The following is a 22595-nucleotide window of genomic DNA, read 5'->3' on the forward strand; positions in this document are numbered from 1 at the left end:
TTATCAATGTGCGCGTCAAAAATCCCGTTACGCAATTCGCGCACGGGTGAACCATTAATTAACGTACTAACATGTTCACCGTTTTAATCTGGCTTAGATGTAAGTTATAAAAGCCAACATATAAACACATAACCAACGTGTGCTGTTATTTTGTATTACAGAAAATATGTAATCAAGAGTTTCAACCTACATCTCTGTAATGTACTTTACTCTTACTGCATCGTTCCTCGTGTGTTTAAGTCCTAGGAACAAAATAACATTATACAAACATGAAGTATTACGAAATTTTGCGTATTGTAAAGTAATGAATAATGTGTTATTAGCTAACAAAGCTAGTTGCAATCTGCCAAAATAAATAATGTTTATAAAAATTGATCGACGTGAGACGATGAAATTCAATTTCACACGGTCTTTTATTGATTAACTGTTGGTTTTTGTTTGTTTTTTGTTTTTATTCAACCCTTTATTGCTGTTGCAATATACCATATTGGTTGCCATAGGTCTTCAATGTATTACAGTATGTTCACGTTAAAGCCACATTCTGCCGATCGCTGGCCGCTCCCTTGTCCATTTGCTCACAGGTGTGGAAGTGAGCGTCAGCCGGAATGGGAGTTTAGACTAAACCATTTTAATGGAGGGTAGGGGTTCTCTAGGTAAAAACTGTCAGGAAAAAAAACGTTAAATTATGTGATGAGAAACATTAATCATTAGTGTTTTTGTCAACTATACATTATAGTTTATATGATATTATTGAGGGGAACGATTCCGCATCTCAACAATGGAGGGGATGTGTCCCTCCGCCCCCCCTCCAAATCTATGAGTGTTCATCACTTAAGAAAAAGAGGATGTTTAATTTTGACTGTATCTTCCTGTTATCATGATAAAAAAATAAAAATCATATCAGTCGATGTCGATAATTCTCGCAGTGAATGTGAGATTATTTCCAGTTTAAAGACTGCTTTTGCTCCTGAGTGAAAGTCGAAGAAACCAGATGGTTAATTACCAAGCTGAAGCTGGCTTCTTTATTGTCAGAATAGTCAGTGTGACATGCACTTGCCACACAGTGTTTCACAAAGGCAGAAGTTAAACAGGATATTTTAGTCAGCGCTGACTAAACACACCGCTGGCATACTTCCTAGCTTCTCCAAATTCTCTGTTCATTATATTACTGTCTAGATTTTTCCATGCTGGAATTATGGAATATTATTTAGCACTATATAACATAGAATACAAGTACTGTGATATTATTAAAAAGTATGCCAAATATCCATGATGTAATCATTACAATGTAAACATATTGTAATGTAATCAACACAATGTAATCAACTGAGTATCTAATTGCACCTTTTGTTAGTCTGAGTTTCTGTTAGCTACTTTATGTTAGTCCTGAATCTATGAATACTCACTTTTATTGACATATATTTTATCACTATGTTAAAGGACAAATATATTATCAACCTTTTAGTTAGACAATGTGTAAAAGGCTGAAACTGCCTAGGTTTTCTACTCAGGGATTCGCCTGAGTTCACCAGAAGTTCACGGCTGAGCATTTAAAAAAAAAACGAAGTGGAGCTGCTCGTGCCACCATTATGTTCAGCCGAGAGACCAAACGGTAAAAGAAATGATGGACAAACTTATCACCTAGGGGTGTGGATTAAGGGAAATCAATTATTGTGAATGGCTGAAGGAATGATGATGCTTAAGTGACGAGATATTGTTAAATGATAAGAACTTGTATAAAACAGTACTGGACACACTTTTACGTGCCCGGCCTTGGTTGTAACTTCATTGTTGCAATAAAGACTGAATTCTGGATACTACACAAATGGACCTCTGACTTCTGATTTGGCGGGGAAGGAGAAAAAAACCACGACATAAATTGGCGTCACGAACAGGATCGGAGAAGAGACCTGGGGAGGCGACCACCTGGCGGAGAACAGGGAGACACCCGTCTGCATTTAAGCGGCGCGCCCTAAACATAGGTAACGAAAGGTTTTTATTATTGTTTAGTAGAATAGGGAAATAGAATAAGGAGACGGAGACGGGGGTGTCTGGGGACATACGCCGCCAGGCAGGGCCTCCCGGTAAGGGTACTCGCCGATTAAAAGAACTAAAGATAAGAGAGCTGTTTGTGCAGTGTCCAGTGGGCCCAGTGTGTGTGTGATGTGAGAGAAATCCCTAAAGGAAGGGTCACGTGTGGATATTCCCTCAGAGACAAGCCTTGAAGAAGGGGAAAGTTGACCCTGAGGGCTTGATATACTGTTGCGAGGCGTAGAAGCCTTGAAGGTTTAATAGTGATTTAAAGGTATTGCCCTGAGAGAGGGCCAGTGTTTGTGCTGCAGGTTCTTGGATTAGTGTGAGTCGGAGACATCGCCCTAAGAGAAGGGGGTCTTCTTGTTCTGATAAAGTAAAGGTTGGGTTGCCCTAAGGGAGGGGCCCGTGTGTTTCAAGTTGTGGGGGAAGAATGCTGTTATGTCGTGATGCAAAGATATTGCTAAGTTGCTAAGGAATTGTTTTAAGCAAAGGTTATATTGTGTTGCAAATAAAATATTGGTAAAGTAATAAGGCCAGAAAGAGCCTAAGTATTAGAAGTTGTGGGGATTTTAAAGGTCTGCTGGATCAGACTGGTTTTGTTATGCAGAAGTGGGGAAAATGATCATATATGCAATTTTGGGTTAAATCAGAGAAAAAGCACATATATTTTTGACGGATAAGTTGAGTGATAAGGTGCATAAAGCAGAAATAAGTACCCCAGAGGTAAAACCGCTTAGGAGACTAAAATTAAAAAGGGATCAATCAAGCAGGGGACTGGATAGAGCATTTGTGCATTTTTATAAAAAATCATTTATAGTAGTGGAAGTGCAGGTAGGTGAGTCTAGAATTTTGACAAATCTCAAAGTAAAGTTTTTGAATAAAATGTGATTAGAAGATTCTACGGACTATAGAGACTAAGTTTAGAGATAAAGGGTATTAAAGCACATCTTTGTGAGAGAACAACAGGTCATAGACAAGAGGTTTTATGACTTCCCATGGAATTAGGGAGTTTAACAGAGAAAGCGTGAGGAGGCTCGTGTGCACGGTGAACAGACAAACGTAAAATCAGGCTGAAAAAAAGAGAGAAGGGAGGCTTTGGTATATGTGTGCTCATAGATAATTGGGTGCAACATTAAGAGTAAGTAGAAAATAATTTAGAGTCAGTGACACTTTAAGGTGAAGTAGGTTCAGTCAGGGAGAAAATTCTTATTAAGGAAAAGAAAGGAAAACAATAGAACACGGGTTGGCTGTGAGGAAATTTGTTAATTTTTATATCAGATAGGAAAACAGCCCAAGTGACAGTAGAGTGGAGGAAAGCAGTAAAATGAAGGGCCCAGTAAAGGCAGCAGACACACCAGTACAGCAGTTGGGGAGGGAGCACCCCCTGCTTAAAACAAAGATAGAAAAGATGTCTAAAAAGTGGGAGAATAGAACAAAGGCTCTGGTAACTAAGTGGCCTAAAGGGGGCACATGGGATGTAGCAGTGAGGAGATGGAGACTCTGATAAAGTATCATAAGGCTAATAAGAACACAGAAAGGCATAAAAAAGAAAAGGCATAAGGAACTGGAGGTTTTGAGGTTGTTTAAAGTAAAGGGAGAAACCTGGAGAAGGGACCAGAAAGCAATGAGAAAGGCACTACAAGACAAGACAACAAGAGTCAGTTTCCAGTAATAGAGGGGAAGGTAGAATTCAAAGGCGACACAGAAGGATGAAGGAAGGGAGCAGAAAGGAACGGCAAGTTGTCTAGATGGATACAGGGAAGTGAGTGCATTGCTGCGGCAGGCCGTGGAAGAAGGATTGTGAGGAAGTGAGCTAATAACAGAAGGCCAGGTATGTGGGTCTGAGAAAAAAGGAAGTGCTAAAAAGGTGGGGAATGGAGTAAGTAGTGGTAGTGATGCAGAAGGGCTGATGCACCTGCTGGACACCCCTAACCCTCCATTTAAAGGATGGAGTCAGTTTCAGGAGAAGGAGATAGAAACGGAGAGTGAGGAAGGAGTAGAGGATAGAGTAGTGAGAAGCAGGAGGGCTGTAAGCCCCCCCCCCCCCAAGGTACACCAGGTACTCCGATGCTTCCGTTAATGGTGAAAGGAGCACAGACACAGTATGTGCCGTGGGCAGGACAGGATCTGGAGGGCCTGCTTCTCAGACTCCCAGTTCTGGCAGAAGGGGCCGGAAAGTAGATAAAAGCATTAGAGGAGGTAACTATGGGTCGGCTCCTGGCGATAGGGGACATAAAGGCGGTTATGGCTCGCGCTTTGGGGGTGGATGCAATGGAGAGACTGCTGCGAAGCAGTGGCCTGGCAGTGGCGACAGGGACTCCTGTGAATGATGCATGTCCCTTTGATGGTTACCGCGCTAACCTCTGGCACCAGCTGCGATGTTTCCTCCACGGCTGAGTGTGGTTGAAATGAAGGTGGAGCCCATAAAGGAGGGGGAGAGCCCTGCTGCCTATCTGCAAGCTCAAGAAAAGCGGTGGCGCACTGAGACAGAGCAGGACCTGCAGAATCCGGCATTCAGAGGTCTGTACCGGAGGGCACTGCAGGACGCGCTCCCTAAGCCAGTGAGAAGCAGGCTAAGGCAAGTTGTGGGACTTATTACTATGCCTGAGCAGCAGTACCGTGAGCAGCTGATTCACGCTATTGACTTGTGCAGAGAGGAGGAGGACTCTGCTAAAGAGCGTGAGAGGGAACTGACAAAGAAACTGAATCAGATGCAGCTGGAGGAGCTGACCGCTAAAAAGAAAAAAGTCCAGGCACCAGTGGTCTCTCCGGACCCCAGCCCCCGGGCAGCTGGCAGTCTCCTGTCGCTGGGGCCCCTCAGAACACTAATTGGCCTTCTCTCCCTGATTGGAATAGAGCGAATAGATATGATAGGTGGGGGGGTGACCAGAGAGCACCTGATTTCCCACAAATTAGATGATCCCAGTCTATGGGAACACTGGGGAACAGGCCACTTCAGCTAGTGTGCTGGAACTGTAACCAGCCCGGACACACCACTAGAGTCCGCCCAATTCTACCCTTTCAGGGGGTGAGCCCGAGACGCCCTATGGGCCCGGTTAATCCAGGAGGCTCTGTAGGTCCAATGCCAAATAGAGGCAGGGGTGGCAATCTGCAGTTGCAGAATAACAGACCACGGGGTCCGATCAACCCGTGGGCCCAGGGACGTTTATTCTAGGGGTGCCCAGAGAATCCTAAAGGGGGACCTCAGATGCCAATGTTGAGTAAGGGGTCTGAGGCTGAGCCGATGCTGCAGGTTCAAATAAATGGCAAAGTAATACCAATGATGATAGACACTGGAGCCACCTACACTTGTGTAGGACTAAAAGATGCCAGTCATATCCCCCAGTCCGCTGAGAAGGTTAGGACCATAGGATTCTCGGGACAAGTGCAGCATATTCCTAAATCTGCTCCAGTGGAGATTAAGATAGGGGACAAAAATGTAAATATGCCCATACTAATATCAGAGCACACCCCAGTGAATTTGTTAGGCAGAGATGCTTTGTGTCAGCTGCAGATAGACATAAAATGTACAGAGGGGGGTGTAGAGGTGCTCAGTGGACAGTACAGCCTTATGCGACGAAATTTGTTGTTCCATAGAGAGCAGTGTAGTTTATATGGGATTGACGATATTACTGGAAAAATTTGGGAAATTTTAGAACAGTGGGGCCCATTTATATAGGAACAATATAGCAATAGGTTAAATTGGACACAGGAAAAACATATTTGTTTATTGCGATGGAGAAAAGTCTGTGATCCTGAAGTAAAGGGTGAGTAGGATCAGCTGATAGAGTCTCTGCCTGGCCGGGAGAAAGAAAGGATGTGCATGATAACAGACGGGATAATATTAGGCCCTGAGGGAGTAGCCATCCCGATACGGAAAACGGGAATAGTGTGAGAATGGTACAACATACCAGACACAGAGCCCCACATAGCGGTGGCTTTTAATCAGTCTATGCTGGATCTGGGAAAAATGATGCGGCGAGCAAAGCCGGTGGTTTGGGCGCCGACGGTGCATGAAGGCGTGCAGGCAGCGGCAGGAGAAAAGCTGTTGAGGATTCAGGGGAGTGCAAAGGTTGTAGGTGATTTGAAGTTAGACAACAGAGATTCATGGCTGTGGAGCATGATAGGAGTACAGTGTGATGCAAAAGAAAGTACAGAGGAATGCTGGCAGGAAATGGAAAGAGAAGTGCCTGAGCAGGTGTGGACTGCTCATTATACAGATGTAGGCCTAGTAAATTCAGCTAGCCCAGTGGAAATTTATCTTAAACCAGGGTGCACACCACCCTGGAAAAACCAGTACCCCTTGAAACCTGAGGCCGAGGAAGGTATAAGGGAAACAATAAAGGGATTACTGGATTCAGGGGTGTTGTTGCCTACCATTAGCTGCTGCAACACCCCCCTCTTGCCTGTGCCAAAGGCAGGAGGTGAAAAGTGGAGGCTGGTACATGATTTGCGTGCAGTAAATGAGGTAGTGGAGGATCAGACAGCAGAAGTTCCCAATCCACACACACTGTTGACAAATGTGCCCCCCAATGCAAAATGGTTTACAGTTGTGGATTTGTGTTCAGTGTTTTTCAGTGTGCCCCTTGCAGAACAGTCACAGTTTCTGTTCGCTTTCACCTACAGGGGTCAGCAGTATACCTACATGAGGATGCCACGGGGATTTAAGCATTCGCTGCATGTTTTTAATCAGGTGCTTAAGGCAGACTTAGATGGACTGAATTTAAAAAGTACAGTGATACAGTATGTGGATGATCTATTGTTGTGTGCTGAAACGCTGGCAGACTGCCACCAAGACTCAGTGCAGTTGCTGAAGGTCTTGGCGAAAGGGGGGCATAAGGTGTGAATATGGGGTTTATTTCAGGTAATCATACTCAGGAACATGAAAACAACATCAAGATGTTAATGATCAGACTGGAGAAACATAATTTAATGCAGACTTAAATACACGAGAGGATCGGACGACCGGGGTATGACAGTATGATATAAAGTCAATACATGTTTACTTACCCTAAAACATATTACTAATGATACATAAAACAAAAATGGATAATTGATGCACAGAATATTTCACAACAAAAACGAAGTAAACTTTGATCTCGAGAGCACATCTTACCAATACACAAGTACAAAGAACTAGGATGCTGGGAGTACGGACGCTACGCTGAGTAGTGGCCAGAAGGCATGCTAGGCGGAATTGGTGTGCAGAACAAACTTTGATGTTGCGGAGAGGAATCGGGTGCCCAACGAACAAGATTTGGATTTACAGTCCTCTTCGTTGATATGTCTGAAATTTCAAAAGTTAAAGGTTCGTAAGTAGAGGAGCGCCTGCATAGTAAGAATATTGCGACAGAAGTGTCTTGTATTTTATCAATGCGAATCTTTCATATTATTATTTTTACTAATTTGGCTCTCCTCTGCAATCTTGCTGTAACAATGTGTGCAATGCATGTTAACCTTGAAAAGAGATTAGTTTTATTGTATTTTAGTGGGTAAGTAGGACATAGGTATACTTTAAATGCATACAATACAATTAAAGTTTAAACTTCAGGCAGGGGTTAAATCAGAATCAGAGTAGATGGGGAGCCCTGTCAGGTACAAAGCCAGAGTGTGTGTGTGTGGGGAGGGGGGACATTAGCTTATTAATTATCATATGCATTTATGATCACAATATTAAAGATGCAGTATGTTCATTTGTTGGCATGTCATGTTAATTTAAAGCAATACAAAAAAACAAAAATGTTATCAAAAAGTCTTTTTTTACTATTGTATAGTAGGCCTACATATTTGTGTGCATTGATCTGCTGCAGCCTTTATTTAGTTTTATCCATTTTCCCTGACCCACGATCCATAGGGTCTTCCACTTTGTCCTGCATGTTGTTCTTGGCTGGGGGCACAGTTGACATGAAGCCAAGTTTCTGCAGATATCTCACAGCGATGGATGTCCCTGCCAGTGTGGCAGTGTACCTGGCTGGAGTGGCAATCTACAAGATTATTAGAGAATACATCAGTAAGTGCTCACTTACCTAACACTAGAACTGCCAAATCTACGCAAATTTGCGTAAATTCCCTGGGCCTAACACCTACTAGCATCCCTGCTGAGAGTTTCTTGGGCCATTGTCCTCCTGCTTTTGTTGTGCAAACACACCCATTACCTGTGAGGCCTGGCACATTTGCATTTTTTTACTCAGAGCAGCTAAAATCCAAGGCAGGCTAAACCTCTGTGTGTGACATGGAAACCTTCACAAAAGTCTGCCATATCTATACCAAATATCCCACACGCTGACTGACCTGCAAATATGAAAGACACACATTCACAAAATATATGGAAGCACAAGTCTGTTTTATTTATAAAAAAAATTGAGTGTTTCAAACTTTGCAGTGTTTGCAGACCCAGTGACCATCATCCCTGCATTTGGCGCAAGTGAATTTGTAACACTTTGCACTGGTAAACCTGCTGCGGTTTCTGTTGCAGTTCTCCTGTACCTGACACTGAGTTGTCCATACAAGTCCTGGCACAGCAGCAGCCTTCCTCTGTCCCCATAGCCTTTTGTGGCATAAATTGGCAATGGAGTTCCTTGGCTAGATGACTCAAAAATAATCTTCTTTTGCCTTCCCACCCTGTACATGCCTTGTACAGAACGTAGGAATTTGCCACCACCAGGTCCGGCATGTTGTAAAATACAGCTACTGGCCACCTGCATGTTGCTGCTCTTACGGAATACATGTGCGCCATTTGGTCCAACACATTTACACCACACTATAACAGCAGAGAGAGAGAGAGTCATGAGTGTATTTGCTTTTTTTCTACCTTTCTATATAGGCCTGTATAGTACATATCAGAAAACATTGTAGCACTGATGTAAAATTATACACACATTCACATACCTTCATGTGGTTATAGTCTGTTATCGTGTTGGGTTTCCTCTTTCTGCCTTCACAGATCGCCACATCTTGGTCCAAGGAACTCAGAACACACACAATCTTGTTTTTTTAGGTGCATAAATTGTCAAGGAGACACTGCCACTTCTAAGCACTGACGCGGAGAATTCCTCTTGCTGTGCAGTGTCCTTTGAAATTGGAGGAAGTTCATACCAAACTTTATTCCCTGTGCTCAGTAGTGTTGTTTTGCGCTGAAGCAGTCTGTGTGACAGTGCCAGTGAGGTGAAGAAATTGTCCGTTGTGACATTTCTCCCGTCATCCAGAAATGGCTCCATCAGACTCATGACCATGTTCTCTGCCAGCCTCTCCCTTTTCTGGTGACTGGGGTCCTTTCCCAAGTTAGGGGACACGTTGCAGACGTATTTGGTCTCCAAATCCGTGGCCATCCAGAACTTGATCCCAAATTTGTCCGGCTTGGATGCGATATACCAAGTGACATGGAATGGATCCACATCTACTCCACGTTGTCTTTCCACCGGTGTCCCTCAGGGCTCGGTTCTTGGCCCTCTCCTATTCTCCCTCTACACTAAATCTCTTGGCGAAGTTATATCCTCACATGGCTTCTCCTACCACTGCTATGCCGATGACACTCAACTCATCCTCTCCTTCCCTCCCTCAGACACTCATGTCTCCACTAAGATCTCTACATGCTTGGCAGACATCTCATCTTGGATGACCACTCACCAGCTAAAACTCAACACTAGTAAAACTGAGTTGCTTTACATCCCGGCTGACTCATCCCCCCTCCAGGACCTTGCGATCTCCTTTGACAACTCCCTGATCCGTCCTTCGGTTTCTGCTAGAAACCTTGGCGTTACCATAGACGATCGGTTGTCATTTTCCTCACATATCGCCAGTCTTTCTCACTCTTGTCGGTTTCTCCTCTTTAACATCAGGAGGATACGTCCATTTCTTTCCACCCAGGCTACCCAGATACTCGTCCAGTCCCTCGTCATCTCACGCCTTGACTACTGCAACTCGCTTCTAGCGGGTTTACCACTGAGCGCCATCCGTCCCCTCCAACTGATTCAGAATGCAGCTGCTCGTCTTGTTTTCAACCTTCCCAAGTTCTCCCACACCACTCCTTTGCTGCGCTCCCTCCACTGGCTTCCTGTAGCTGCACGCATCAGATTCAAAACACTGATGCTCGCATACAAAGCCAAAAATTCTCTGGCACCATCCTACCTAAAGGACCTCATCACACCCCGCTCTGCACCACGATCTCTCCGATCCTCCAGCACTGCTCGACTGGTCCCACTTCCCCTCAAGGCACAAGGAAGACACGCATCTCGGCTCTTCTCTGTCCTGGCACCTAATTGGTGGAATGAACTCCCCCTAGATGTCCGAACAGCTGAATCCTTGAATGTCTTCAAGCGACGACTCAAAACTTTTCTTTTTCAGAAATACCTGACGTAGAACTTCTATATTCTTACTCGACTCTTTTTCTGGTGTGTGTTTTAAAAAAATTAAATAAAATAAAAATTCTGCACTACTCAATGGCGTTCTCAGAGATAGTATTCGTAGCTGGGGTCCTTATTGAGCTAGCATCGGAAATTCATTGCAGAGTCTCAAAGCACTTATGTAAGTCGCTCTGGCTAAGGGCGTCTGCCAAATCCTGTAAATGTAAATGTAAATATACTGCATGGACAATGAACCTTGGTCGAGAACAGCTGTACATCTATGTTCATGTGTTCTCCTGGAGTGAAACTTTCAGCACAGTTCTTGGTGAAGGCTGGCAGAGAACGTGGTCATGAGTCTGATGGAGTCATTTCTGGATGACGGGAGAAATGTCACAATGGACAATTTCTTCACCTCACTGTCACTGTCACACAGACTGCTTCACTTTACTGTGCATGGTGAATAACGTTTGCCGTGAACTTCCTCCATTGGCAAAGGACACTGCACAGGGAGAGGAATTCTCCACGTCAGTGTTTAGAATGGCGCGCATGTATTCAGTACGAGCAGCAACAAGCAAGTGGCCAGTAGCTGTGTTTTACAACATGCTGGACTTGGTGGCCGTGAATGCCTACGTTCTGTACAAAGCATCTACAGGGTGGAAAGGAAAAAGAAGATTGTTTCCGATTCTTCTAGCCAAGGAACTCCATTGCCAAATACAGGGATGATGGTCACTGGGTTTTCAAACGCTGCAAACACAGACTTTGAAAGATAGGCAGACTGTGTGGGACAGTAACCACTGAGACAAAAGGCAGAAAGATGACGAAGAGATGAACCTGGAACTGAGGCAGGGATACATCAATTTTTACATGAACAGCCAAACATGCAAAGCTGGAGAGATCACACAAAAACAAAATTCACTTTTGGTGTTATAATTCAGTGATGGCCAATGAAAATGAAATGACATTTTATTCTGTATGTGTATGAGCATGTCAAAAACCATGGACCATGACTTCACTCAGCTTATGACATTTATATACAAACATGCATTGGAGACTGAAGTGTTAGCATGTTTTCATTTTATTCATTTCATTCTATTAGCAACTTTGCATTCTATTTTCACTCAATTTGTTTTATAAATAACACAGACTTGTGTTTCCATATATTTTGTGAATGTGCGTCTTTCATATTTGCAGGTCAGTCAGCGTGTGGGATATTTGGTATAGATATGGCAGACTTTTGTGAAGGTTTCCATGTCACACACAGAGGTTTAGCCTGCCTTGGATTTGAGCTACTCTGAGTAAAAAATGCAAATGCGCCAGGCCTCACAGGTAATGGGTGTGTTTGCACAACAAAAGCAGGAGGAGGATGGGGCTGAAGACCTGCGAAAATCACAGCAGGGGTGACAAACACCTTGGGACTCTCAGCAGAGAATAAAAACTCGGTAAATCTAGTGCTAAACACTCGCGCAGAACCTGGGGGCTTCTTACAAACAGCCCCCATCCAGGCATGCTGGGACCCTCACCTTGTATAGGGTTAAGGCGGTGATGGCATGTCCACTCTGGGATTCCTCCATGAGCTTGACGACCTTCTCTGGGAGGCCGACGTGCTCAAGTAGGGGGACCACATTCACACCCCTGCAGATCAAGACAGAAACATTTACCTACTTAGCAGATGCTTCTTATCCAAACAAGATATATTTTTGAGAGAAAGCAAGTCCCTCAAGCAATTGGGGGTTGGGGCCCAATGGCAAAGTCACTCATATTACCCATCTCACAATACATGAACACACTTTATTTTCTGTGAGACATTCTCTCAAGAACACAAAACCATTCATACTTGGTATCACATCGCTATTGTGCTGCTTTTTTTAAGGTACGACAGTCAGACCTCAACCCAGAAGCCCCACCTGCCCTCTGATGTTAAGCCAAATGCAAACCTCTAGTGCTGTCTCTAACCTATGACACTGACTCCAAGTCCTCCTCACAACTGCGGTTCACTTACTTCATGGCTGCATAGTAAAACGCCCCGAACCAGATGGAGGACGTCACCAGGTGCACAGGTATTATGACTGGCCCATACTGCTTCAGGGTTTTCTTAAAGCGTTGGACCAGCCCGATGGACTTGTCTTGGAAAGGATCTGAGTTTTCGGGCTGCTGTGGACGCACTGCATTGTCCTGCCTGGCCACTGCTGATGTGCTCACATGACACAGGCTAGGACGCCCCTTCCCAGTCCAGGGTCCGGGTGCTACCGGGCTGTGGGATAGGCCCTGAAACAAGGGTCGCAGAGAAACTTGTTGCAGCCGGGTTAAGTTGCGAACGAACTTATGCATTTTGCTTTTCTGACTTGCACCCAAAAGCCTGCAGGAACTGTCACAAAAAAATCTCTTCCACTGTACAAATGACAGACTAGAGAGATATGTCGAATTTAAGTTCTAGCCAGTGCACAATTGATCCGTGTTGCAGAAAACGTCGGTTTAAATGGGCGTGAAGATGAAATATCCGAGTTCTAGAACTGTGCCTCAACTTATATAGCGCTACTGACTACGTAATTGGGGCAATTTATGTCATCTGCTTGGAAACGCACCTCAGCGGGACAGCGTGACGCGTGACAATCTTAGCCAATACGATAAATAGAAAATTAACTTCGATAGTCGATATCAGAGTCATCTCGAAATCATGAATTTCATTTTTCTTTTCCTGATCTGGTGTCGTAGATGACTGCTGTAACTGCCTGCTTCACCTTGTGCCCCAAACATCAGCACTCAGGACGATGCTGTCGAATAAATCCCTTATTTGAACTGTATAAGGAAGGGTAATAATCAGTCTTACGCAAAATGTTTTGTTTCAATCCATTACTTCCGTTGACTATCTAGTAGAGATCTAGTAAATAGTAATCATTACCTGGTAGTCTGATTACCTCCTCTGCATTACGGAACAAAGCACTTTAGTTGAGGGGGCATAAAAAATGTAGTATTATGCTATTACTCATGTATTAATTAAACACAACCTAAGTCTAAGTAGGCCTTCATACTAATCTCACATTCGTTCATCATTAATGAATCGAGTTACTGTATTTGTCACTATAACTGCTAATTCAGTAAATCTTTGTGAATTAATGAAAGAACTACTGACGGAACAAGTAATGAAATACACAAGTTAAATACTGATCTCATGTTTGTATCATGATGATACACCTTTACCGTTTGTCAGGACAGGCAACGGTGCACAAGTACAGATGTGGAATTAAAATTGGACATCGGTAGGCCCGGGAGGTTGGCATATTGGGACTGTGTGTGTCTTTAGGCCTTAGGCAAGAAGAGATTGTTTTGAATACTGTGTGACCTCGCTTCGAGATAGCTGCCTGCAGTAAGTTCCGCAGACCCTGAGGAAAGCTCGGGCCTTGGAGAGGCAGACAGCGGAACAAAGGGGGGGGGGGAGAAACCACCTGCAGGGAGAGATTCGAAGCTGCCCCAACTGGTGCACAGCGAGTTATAGCTTTATAGAATAGTTGTGGCAAACAATATATAGCAAGCTATGCGGTAGTGCAAATGTATAAGTAATTGTTAATCATACTAATCATATGTTAACCATGTATTGGCAGTGATTCAATGACAATACGTCAATACGTTAATCATTAATCAAAGGACAACTGAGTATTTACAGTGATTCAATGTCATGTAATCAATATCTATATTCATATCTCCAGTAGGAGCCTAGCAGTCGAGACATGTTCTGGTAGACTGAGTAGAATGGGTGGACTTTACCTTGCCACCAAGGTGAACCAATAGAATTCGAAAATTGTGTTTGTTATACGTTTAAGCTTGGTTCATTGGTATGTTGTGACCAATCAGGATTTAGACACTCTTACTGTTAAGTGGGAGTTATGGTATATCAACTGGTTGCTCGGAGAGCTAAAAAAGATCTTGGTACCGAATGCCAGAGTGTGATGAGAGCGCTTTGCTGAGTTGCTGAAATAAAAGAGATTTTCCTTTACCTCATCAAACTGAGAGGTCCGACTTTTATTCTAAGTATTAGCTTCTAAATTTTTCTACCACACAGACACATCCATAAAAACACAAACGGGGCATTTACTGAACAAATAAGCAAAATCAAACAGGCAGACAAAAGATAACAGTCAAAACAGGGCAACTCACCGGGAGAGCAGGTAAATCCAAAGCAACCAGTCCAGTAAGGGTAATCTAGCGAAATCCAAAAGGAGAGTCCACAGGAAAATTCTGTCGTGGTTTTTTTTCTCCTTCCCCGCCAAATCAGAAGTCAGAGGTCCGCTTGTGCAGTATCCAAAATTCAGTCTTTATTGCAACAATGAAGTTACAATCAAGGCCGGACACGTAAAAGTGTGTCCAGTACTGTTTTACACCAATTTTTATACAAGTTCTTATCATTTAACAATATCTCGTCACTTAAGCATCATCATTCCTTCAGCCATTCACAATAATTGTTTTTTCCCTTAATCCACACCCCTAGGTGATAAATTTGTCCATCATTTCTTTTACCGTTTGGTCTCTCGGCTGAACATAATGGTGGCGTGAGCAGCTCCACTTGGTTTTTTAAAAATGCTCAGCCGTGAACTTCTGGTGAACTCAGGCGAATCCCTTCCTTCAGTAGTAAACCTTGGCAGTTTCAGCCTTTTACACATTGTCTAACTAAAAGGTTGATAATATACATTGCGTTCCAAATTATTATGCAAAACATGTTTTTCTTAAATTTTCCAAATTACCTATATGAATTGCAGTCATTGTAATTTTCCAGTCATCAACTATTAGAGTACAATTGAAAGGTTTTTGAACAAACTGCCCAATGATAACAGTATTGTGGTAGAAAAATTTAGAATATAATACTTAGAATAAAAGTCGGACCTCTCAGTTTGATGAGGTAAAGGAAAATCTCTTTTATTTCAGCAACTCAGCAAAGCGCTCTCATCACACTCTGGCATTCGGTACCAAGATCTTTTTTAGCTCTCCCAGCAACCAGTTGATATACCATAACTCCCACTTCACAGTAAGGGTGTCTAAATCCTGATTGGTCACAACACACCAATGAACCAAGCTTAAACGTATAACAAACACAATTTTCGAATTCTATTGGTTCACCTTGGTGGCAAGGTAAAGTCCACCCATTCTACTCAGTCTACCAGAACATGTCTCGACTGCTAGGCTCCTACTGGAGATATGAATATAGATATTGATTACATGACATTGAATCACTGTAAATACTCAGTTGTCCTTTGATTAATGATTAACGTATTGACGTATTGTCATTGAATCACTGCCAATACATGGTTAACATATGATTAGTATGATTAACAATTACTTATACATTTGCACTACCGCATAGCTTGCTATATATTGTTTGCCACAACTATTCTATAAAGCTATAACTCGCTGTGCACCAGTTGGGGCAGCTTCGAATCTCTCCCTGCAGGTGGTTTCTCCCCCCCCTTTGTTCCGCTGTCTGCCTCTCCAAGGCCCGAGCTTTCCTCAGGGTCTGCGGAACTTACTGCAGGCAGCTATCTCGAAGCGAGGTCACACAGTATTCAAAACAATCTCTTCTTGCCTAAGGCCTAAAGACACACACAGTCCCAATATGCCAACCTCCCGGGCCTACCGATGTCCAATTTTAATTCCACATTCCCCCCTTTTGAACATGCGAAATCCGCATAGTTCACAAACAATCAGAGTCCGCAGTGTAGTAAAACGCCGGACCATTGCGCAGCGGGTCGAAGCGGGCCGGTGGCGGCTGGATGGAACAGGAGTCACCAACGGTGTCGGCGTTGCCGGTCGCATGGACGACAACCCGGGGCTGAGAGTCGTAGAGCCAGGCGGGAAGAAGAGGATCATCCGCATAGGGAAGAGGGGGAGCCCGTAGGAGCATAACAGAATTTGCCTGGGAAGACAGAATACTAGAACAACACCTAAACAGCAAAAAGATTAGCAGCAACACTACTAGCAGTAACACTACACTAAAAACTAAGGGTCTGAACACCCCTGATAAACCCGGGATCAGTGAGGAGAACCAGTAGTCCCAGCTGTACTCAAACAGGCCATGTTCTTTGTGTACCTCAGACATCTGCTTGTGCACCACGTCCTCTAGATCCTGCACAGCCTGAGTGGAATCAGGGATGTACGTGCAACATTCTCTTCCCACAATAGCACAAACTCCACCTTTCTCAGCCAACAGGAGATCCAATGCCATGCGGTTTTGCAGAGCTACCTGCCTAACCGCCGACAATTCACCCGAGACGGCCTTCACGGTGTCAAGCGTTTGATTGGCCACCTTTTCAACTGCAGTCTGCAGGGCAGTCACCTCTGTCTGAAGGTCTGCCACCCCAAGGGATGGAATAAATACCCCAAACCATTGTTCAGTCCGACTAAGAGACCGTCTGCTGCGTGTATATGCACGCACAGCTAACGACATCTGCGCCTTGGGCACTACACGAATAGGAGGAACAAGATAAGCTAGATAACAATACCAATCAGCCTTCGTTTTCGAAAGAGACAAAACAGTGTAACCTTTAAGGGTGTCTTTGCGACCACAGATAAACGCAGAACGCGGCGGTGCCACAAGCAGGACATCACCAAGGACAGAGAAGTTAACATAAGCCTTACAGTGAAGAGGTGGGGAGGAAGGGGTTCGAGTCTGGGTTGAATCAGACAGATGGAAACACACAGTCCCATTCACCGGGATGACAGCCAAGCCATCCTCAGGCAGGGTCACTCCCTTCACCATCACGGTCGAGTCCGATGGACAGGACACTGCAGAATAAGAACAGTTATCAGGGCTTTGGCGGCATTGCAGAGCAGTTACAGTCAGTTCTTGCACCCGTGCACCGTAGTGCTCGGGGTCCCCCGCCTCCCATGCCTTACCAACAGCCCATGTGATAATCACCTGGGCTGAGCAAACCCAGCCCTCTCCTGTTTTATTCATGCCTACCAGCAAATGGACTGTAGTGAAGCCCCAGTGATTAGACTGGTCTGCCTGAGTCAGATAGAGGATTGGATTGTTCTCAGCATACTCCTGTTGTAACCGGTCATGCGTGGCCACAAAGGCCGCCTCCACTGCCCGCGACTTAACAACAATACCAGAAATGCGACATATAGGTGGTGGTGGAGTTGAGGACGATGACCCTAGCTCGCGAGTCAGCAGCCCAGCCACAACAGACACAGGGCCGGAGCAGGTGTGGTTCAAGACCGCCATGTCATGATAGGTGTACGGAATCCCGTAGAAGGGCCATGCCGCAGAAGTGTGGGGCATATAATGGCAAACCCAGCAGTCTGAAACATTCAGCTCAGCAGTCACAGCTCGGGCCAAAAGCTCCACAGCATTAGCATCGGCATTGGCATTCATCACCTCCCTTTTCCCTCGGTTCAAAACCTGTCGTGGGCTCGGCTCTGTTGGAGTACAGCGGGTGACACAACCGGAATAAGCAGTTCTCCACCACAATATGGCATCAATCCCAAATATAACTGTGACAATAAAAATGGCTATCAGGGCAAGGCAACACAGTTGTGGCCCTTTCAGGGGCCAGTCTCGAAAGAACCACCAGGGTTGGGCACGCGTCTGCAGTGGACTTGATGGATCCAGGCGTCGATTCCCTCCACTTTCACTGCGTGAGGGGTCACCATCAAGACCTGGTGGGGTCCCCTCCATCTTGGCGTGTTCCATCTTTTCCTCCTCAGGTCGCGAACCAACACCCAGCTCCCTGGCTCGAGCGGTGTCACAGCTCGTGGCAGCTCTCCCTCTGGATTCCTCCAATTGGCACGAACCTGGTCCCAGGCTGCACCTATCGCCTGCCGCAAACCTGTAAGATAAGTCAGCAAATCCCCATCCACGGTCTCCAGTGTGACATATCGCGAGGGAGACAAAACACGCATCGGCCTTCCCGTCAACACTTCGAAAGGAGCCAATCCTGTTTGGCGGTGCGTCCTTGCTCGCATGAATAACAAAGCCAGGGGCAGGGCATCCACCCAGGGCAGGCCCGTCGTCTCTGAAATTTTCGCCAATTTCAGTTTAAGTGTCTGATTTGCTCTCTCCACTATCCCCCCACTCGAGGGGTGATAGGCACAATAATGCTTCAAATCAATTTGCATCCAATGGGACAATTTAGCCAGGATCTCGGCGATGAATGCAGGACCGTTGTCTGTGGTGATTTTAGATGGAATGCCCCATCGTGGAATCACCTCCTTTAACAGACATTTAGCCACACTCAGAGCATCAGGGCGACGGCAAGGGAATGCCTCCACCCATCTGGAAAACAAATCTACAATCACCAAGCAATACTTATATCCCTTGCAAGGAGTTAGCTCAATGAAATCCATCTGCAGGTGATCGAATGGGCTTTGGGGACTCGGGGTCACTGCAGGGCCGGTTGGGATGCCCTTTCCCACATTGAATTTCATGCACACCATACACTTCCCGCAGAATTGGGCAGCAGCTGTGGCAAACCCAGGGGCATGCCACACCCGAGTCACAGCTGCCACCATCCCATCACGAGACACATGATCCAGGCCATGAACGGCTTTGGCCATCCCTGGATACGCAGATCTAGGGAGATAAGGTTTGTTAGTCCCAGAATGTCGCCACACGCCTTCTCTATCACTCCATGCTCCGCTCCGTTTCCAGCCGCGGAGCTCAGCCTCCGTTGCACCTGTTTGAATCAAAACAAGGTCATTTTCAGCGCCTGGTTTATCGACATTCTTTGCCAGTAAAACCTTATTCCCAAACCCAGTGGAGTTCTTGGCTAAACTTTTAGCCCACTGGTCTGCGAGGTCATTTCCCTGACTGATTTCATCAGTCCGCTTAGTGTGGGCCTGGCACTTCACTATTGCCACCTGTTTAGGTAGCATGAGAGCGTCCAGTAATTGTTCCACTAACTCATGATGCTGAATGGGTTTTCCAGTGCTGGTGCGAAAACCTCTCTGCTTCCACAATGCACCATGATCATGACACACCCCGAAGGCGTATCTTGAGTCTGTGTAGATAGTGACTTTTTGTCCCTCAGCCAATTTGCAGGCCTGTCGCAGTGCAAACAGCTCAGCCGCTTGTGCGGACCAATGTCTGGGCAGAGGCCCTCCGTCCACAAGTAATCCGTCTTGCATCACCACGGCATAGGAGGTCGCTGGAGATCCGTCCTCCAGCCTCAAAGAACTCCCATCGACAAACAGGATGTCGCCTCCTTCCAGTGGGATGTCGGTCAGATCCGGCCTAGGCCTGCACACACAGTCGATGACCTGCAAACAATCATGGGGTTCTCCGTCCGCCTCCGTGGGAAGGAGGGTCGCCGGATTCAAAGCAGAGCATCTTTCCACAGTCACATTTGCCAGTGTTAACAAAACATTCTGATAATGCACCGATCGCGCAGGCGTCAAATGAGATGTCCTGACCTGTGTCAGGATTGCGTGCACTGCATGGGGAACTCGAAGTTTCAGTGGATGTAACTGGACTAGATCTGCGCTTGCCATCACTGCCTCTGCGGCCGCAGCTACCGCTCGAAGACAAAGGGGTAATGCTCGAGCCACCGAGTCCAAACGCTTTGAGTAGTATGCAACCGGTTTGCCCCTTTCCCCATGATACTGAATCAGAACTGAAGTCATGAACCCTTTTTTCTCATCTACATACTGCACAAATGGCTTTCTATAGTCAGGCACCCCCAAAGCTGGAGCTGACATTAACGCTTGTTTTAAATCAATCAGGGCATCTTCAGCTTCGGACGTCCACGTCAGTTTATCTGTCAGTCCTAGCCCAATTGTCAAGTCAATCAAGGGCTGTGATCTCTGTGCATAGTCCTGAATCCAAGGCCTGCAATAGCCAATCATGCCTAGGACTGAAAGCAATTGCTGTTTAGTTTCTGGTTTGGGCATCTCCTGTATGGAGGCCACTCGATCTGGTCCTAATGACCTTCCCTCACTTGTCAACACATGTCCAAGGTATTTAACCCTTTGTGACACCAGCTGCAGCTTTTCTTTGGAGGCTTTGTGCCCATTTTCAGCCAGGAAGTCTAACAGAGCTCTGGTGTCCTGTTTACAGGACTCGCGAGTGTGAGAGCAAAGCAACAAATCATCCACATACTGCACCAGTGTGCTACCCCCAGGTGCAGTAAACCCCTCCAAATTTTTTGCCAGCTCCTGCCCATACACGCTAGGTGACTCTGTGTAGCCCTGGGGCATCACTGTCCAGGTCCACCTCTTCCCCAGAAAGGTGAAGGCGAACCAGTACTGGGAATCTGGATCTACTGGGATAGAAAAGAAAGCATTAGCCAAATCAATGACAGAGAACCATTTAGCCTCCGCTGGTATGGAAGCCAGGATCGTGACTGGATTGGGTACGATAGGAGCCCTGGGGTGTATGGCTGCATTAACACCCCTCAGATCTTGCACAAACCTCCAAGCTCCATTTGCCTTTTTCACAGGTAAAATAGGTGAATTGACTGGAGAATAGGCTATTTCCTTAATAGCCCCCCTTTTCACCAGATCTGCATGTACTTCTCTCACTCCCTCCTCTGCTTCTCTAGATAAGGGATACTGGGCCTTGTGAGGCCGAAAGTCAGACTTGGGGTGGACCACCAAAGGCTCAGCTGACACCATTCTGCCAAAATCATTTTTCCCTTTTGCCCACAAGCAATCAGGTACTTCCCCTAACCAGTCTGGCAGTGGATCAACACTTTTCTCCTTACTTTCTTCTGCATCCCCCTTTCTCTGTACCTCTACACACTGATCTATTTTGTACCTTTGCACCTGTCCATCTCCACTCATCCACCTTCCATCCTCCACATACATCCACTCAGTCCTTTTCTCACATTCTGCGACCCAGGGTCCTAAGTCCTTCCATTTTAGTGACCCCTTTTTCCCATATGATACATGGGGGACCGAACCTCCCACATACCACTGCTCCTGGGCGGCTGACAAACGGACAGATGCAGCAGACCTGTCTTCTGCCACGTAGAGGTAATCCAGCACAACAGTCTCTCCCAGTTCTCCTGCAGCTTCGAAATCCTTTATCCACTCAGCCCCTCCCGTTTTAGGAGGCTGAGCAGTGCAATGCAATCTTTTAGGCTGTTCTTGACCTTCAGGGATACGATCTCTCAGAATTGTGTCATCTGCTAGCCACCAGGCCGCGAAGTTTTCTTTCTCCAATGAGCAGAACAGTCCCAAAGCCTCTGAGGTCACAATGAAGCCATCTTCTCCCAATTCCACCTTCATCCCCAGTCTCCCCATTAAGTCCCTCCCTAGTAGGTTGACAGGACAATAGGGGGAGACTAGGAACTGGTGCTGACACACAGTGGCTCCGGGGCTCCGTTCCACTAATAAAGGTTCTGTTTCTTCTAGGAATCCGGGGATTCCTGAGGCACCGATTATTTTCACAGTTCTACCAGTGGTGGGGACTCCCGACGCCTCCTCCTCTCTGATTGTTGACCTTGTAGCTCCTGTATCCACTAGGAAAGGGATTTCCCTTCCCCCCACTCTCACTTTAAGCAATGGGTCATCTGCTGGGCGTCGGGTTAAGGCGATGAATTGACCCTCTTCACCACCTGTCCCCGCAATCTCCTATTGGGGAGGAGGGGCAGGCCACCCGGACCCGGAGCCTTGTGCACTCAGGCTGGGACACTGGTTGGCGAGATGTCCCTGCTGTTTGCAAACATAGCACATCACAGGCCCTGGTCTTACTTCTCCCCCTCCTCCAGCTTGGTTCCCCTGCACAGCCTGAGGCAGAGGGCAGTTCCTGTAGAAGTGATTGGGATCTCCGCAGTTCCAGCATCTCCTGTCCCCCCCCTTTAGGTGGACCAGGTGGACCCTGTCTTCTCCCCCTCCCTCTGCCTCTGCCTTGAGGTGGTCTCCCTGTGGCCAAATTAGCCACCGCCTGAACAAGCATTTCATGTTCCTGCTCCCTTTTCCCTTTCTTCTTCTCTTCCTGGATGCTTTTTCTTTTCTCTGCATCTTTCAGATTACGCTCAATGTTCTGGGCGAAAGCTCTCACACCACTCATGTTTTTCTCCCTCCAGTCAGGGCAAACCTGCTTCAGGAGTTCTCGGATCTCGGGCCGCATCCCTTCCACATAGAGGGCAGTCATCATTTGTCCCTGCTGTTCTGCTCCTGTGCCCGAGTGCTGCTCCACCAGGCTCTGCAACCGGAGCTCCCAGTCATACACATCTTCTTTATCACCTTGCCGGGCCGCATACAGGCGGGACCAGTCAACCACTGTAGGGA

At 46.0% G+C, this 22595-nt stretch overlaps 2 protein-coding genes across 22 annotated transcripts in view; one reads left to right on the forward strand and one right to left on the reverse strand.

Annotated features, from left to right (window-relative positions):
• Nucleotides 1–22595, reverse strand: part of LOC125721112 (pantothenate kinase 3-like) — a 341923-nt gene that overhangs the window by 245755 nt on the left and 73573 nt on the right. The window lies entirely within an intron of this gene.
• The window catches only part of LOC125721116 (pantothenate kinase 3-like), a 355646-nt gene that overhangs the window by 212245 nt on the left and 120806 nt on the right, over nt 1–22595 (forward strand). The gene's annotated exons all lie outside the window — the stretch shown is intronic.

The sequence above is a fragment of the Brienomyrus brachyistius genome, unplaced genomic scaffold (genome assembly GCF_023856365.1).
Source record: "Brienomyrus brachyistius isolate T26 unplaced genomic scaffold, BBRACH_0.4 scaffold32, whole genome shotgun sequence".
Taxonomy (NCBI): Eukaryota; Metazoa; Chordata; class Actinopteri; order Osteoglossiformes; family Mormyridae; genus Brienomyrus; species Brienomyrus brachyistius.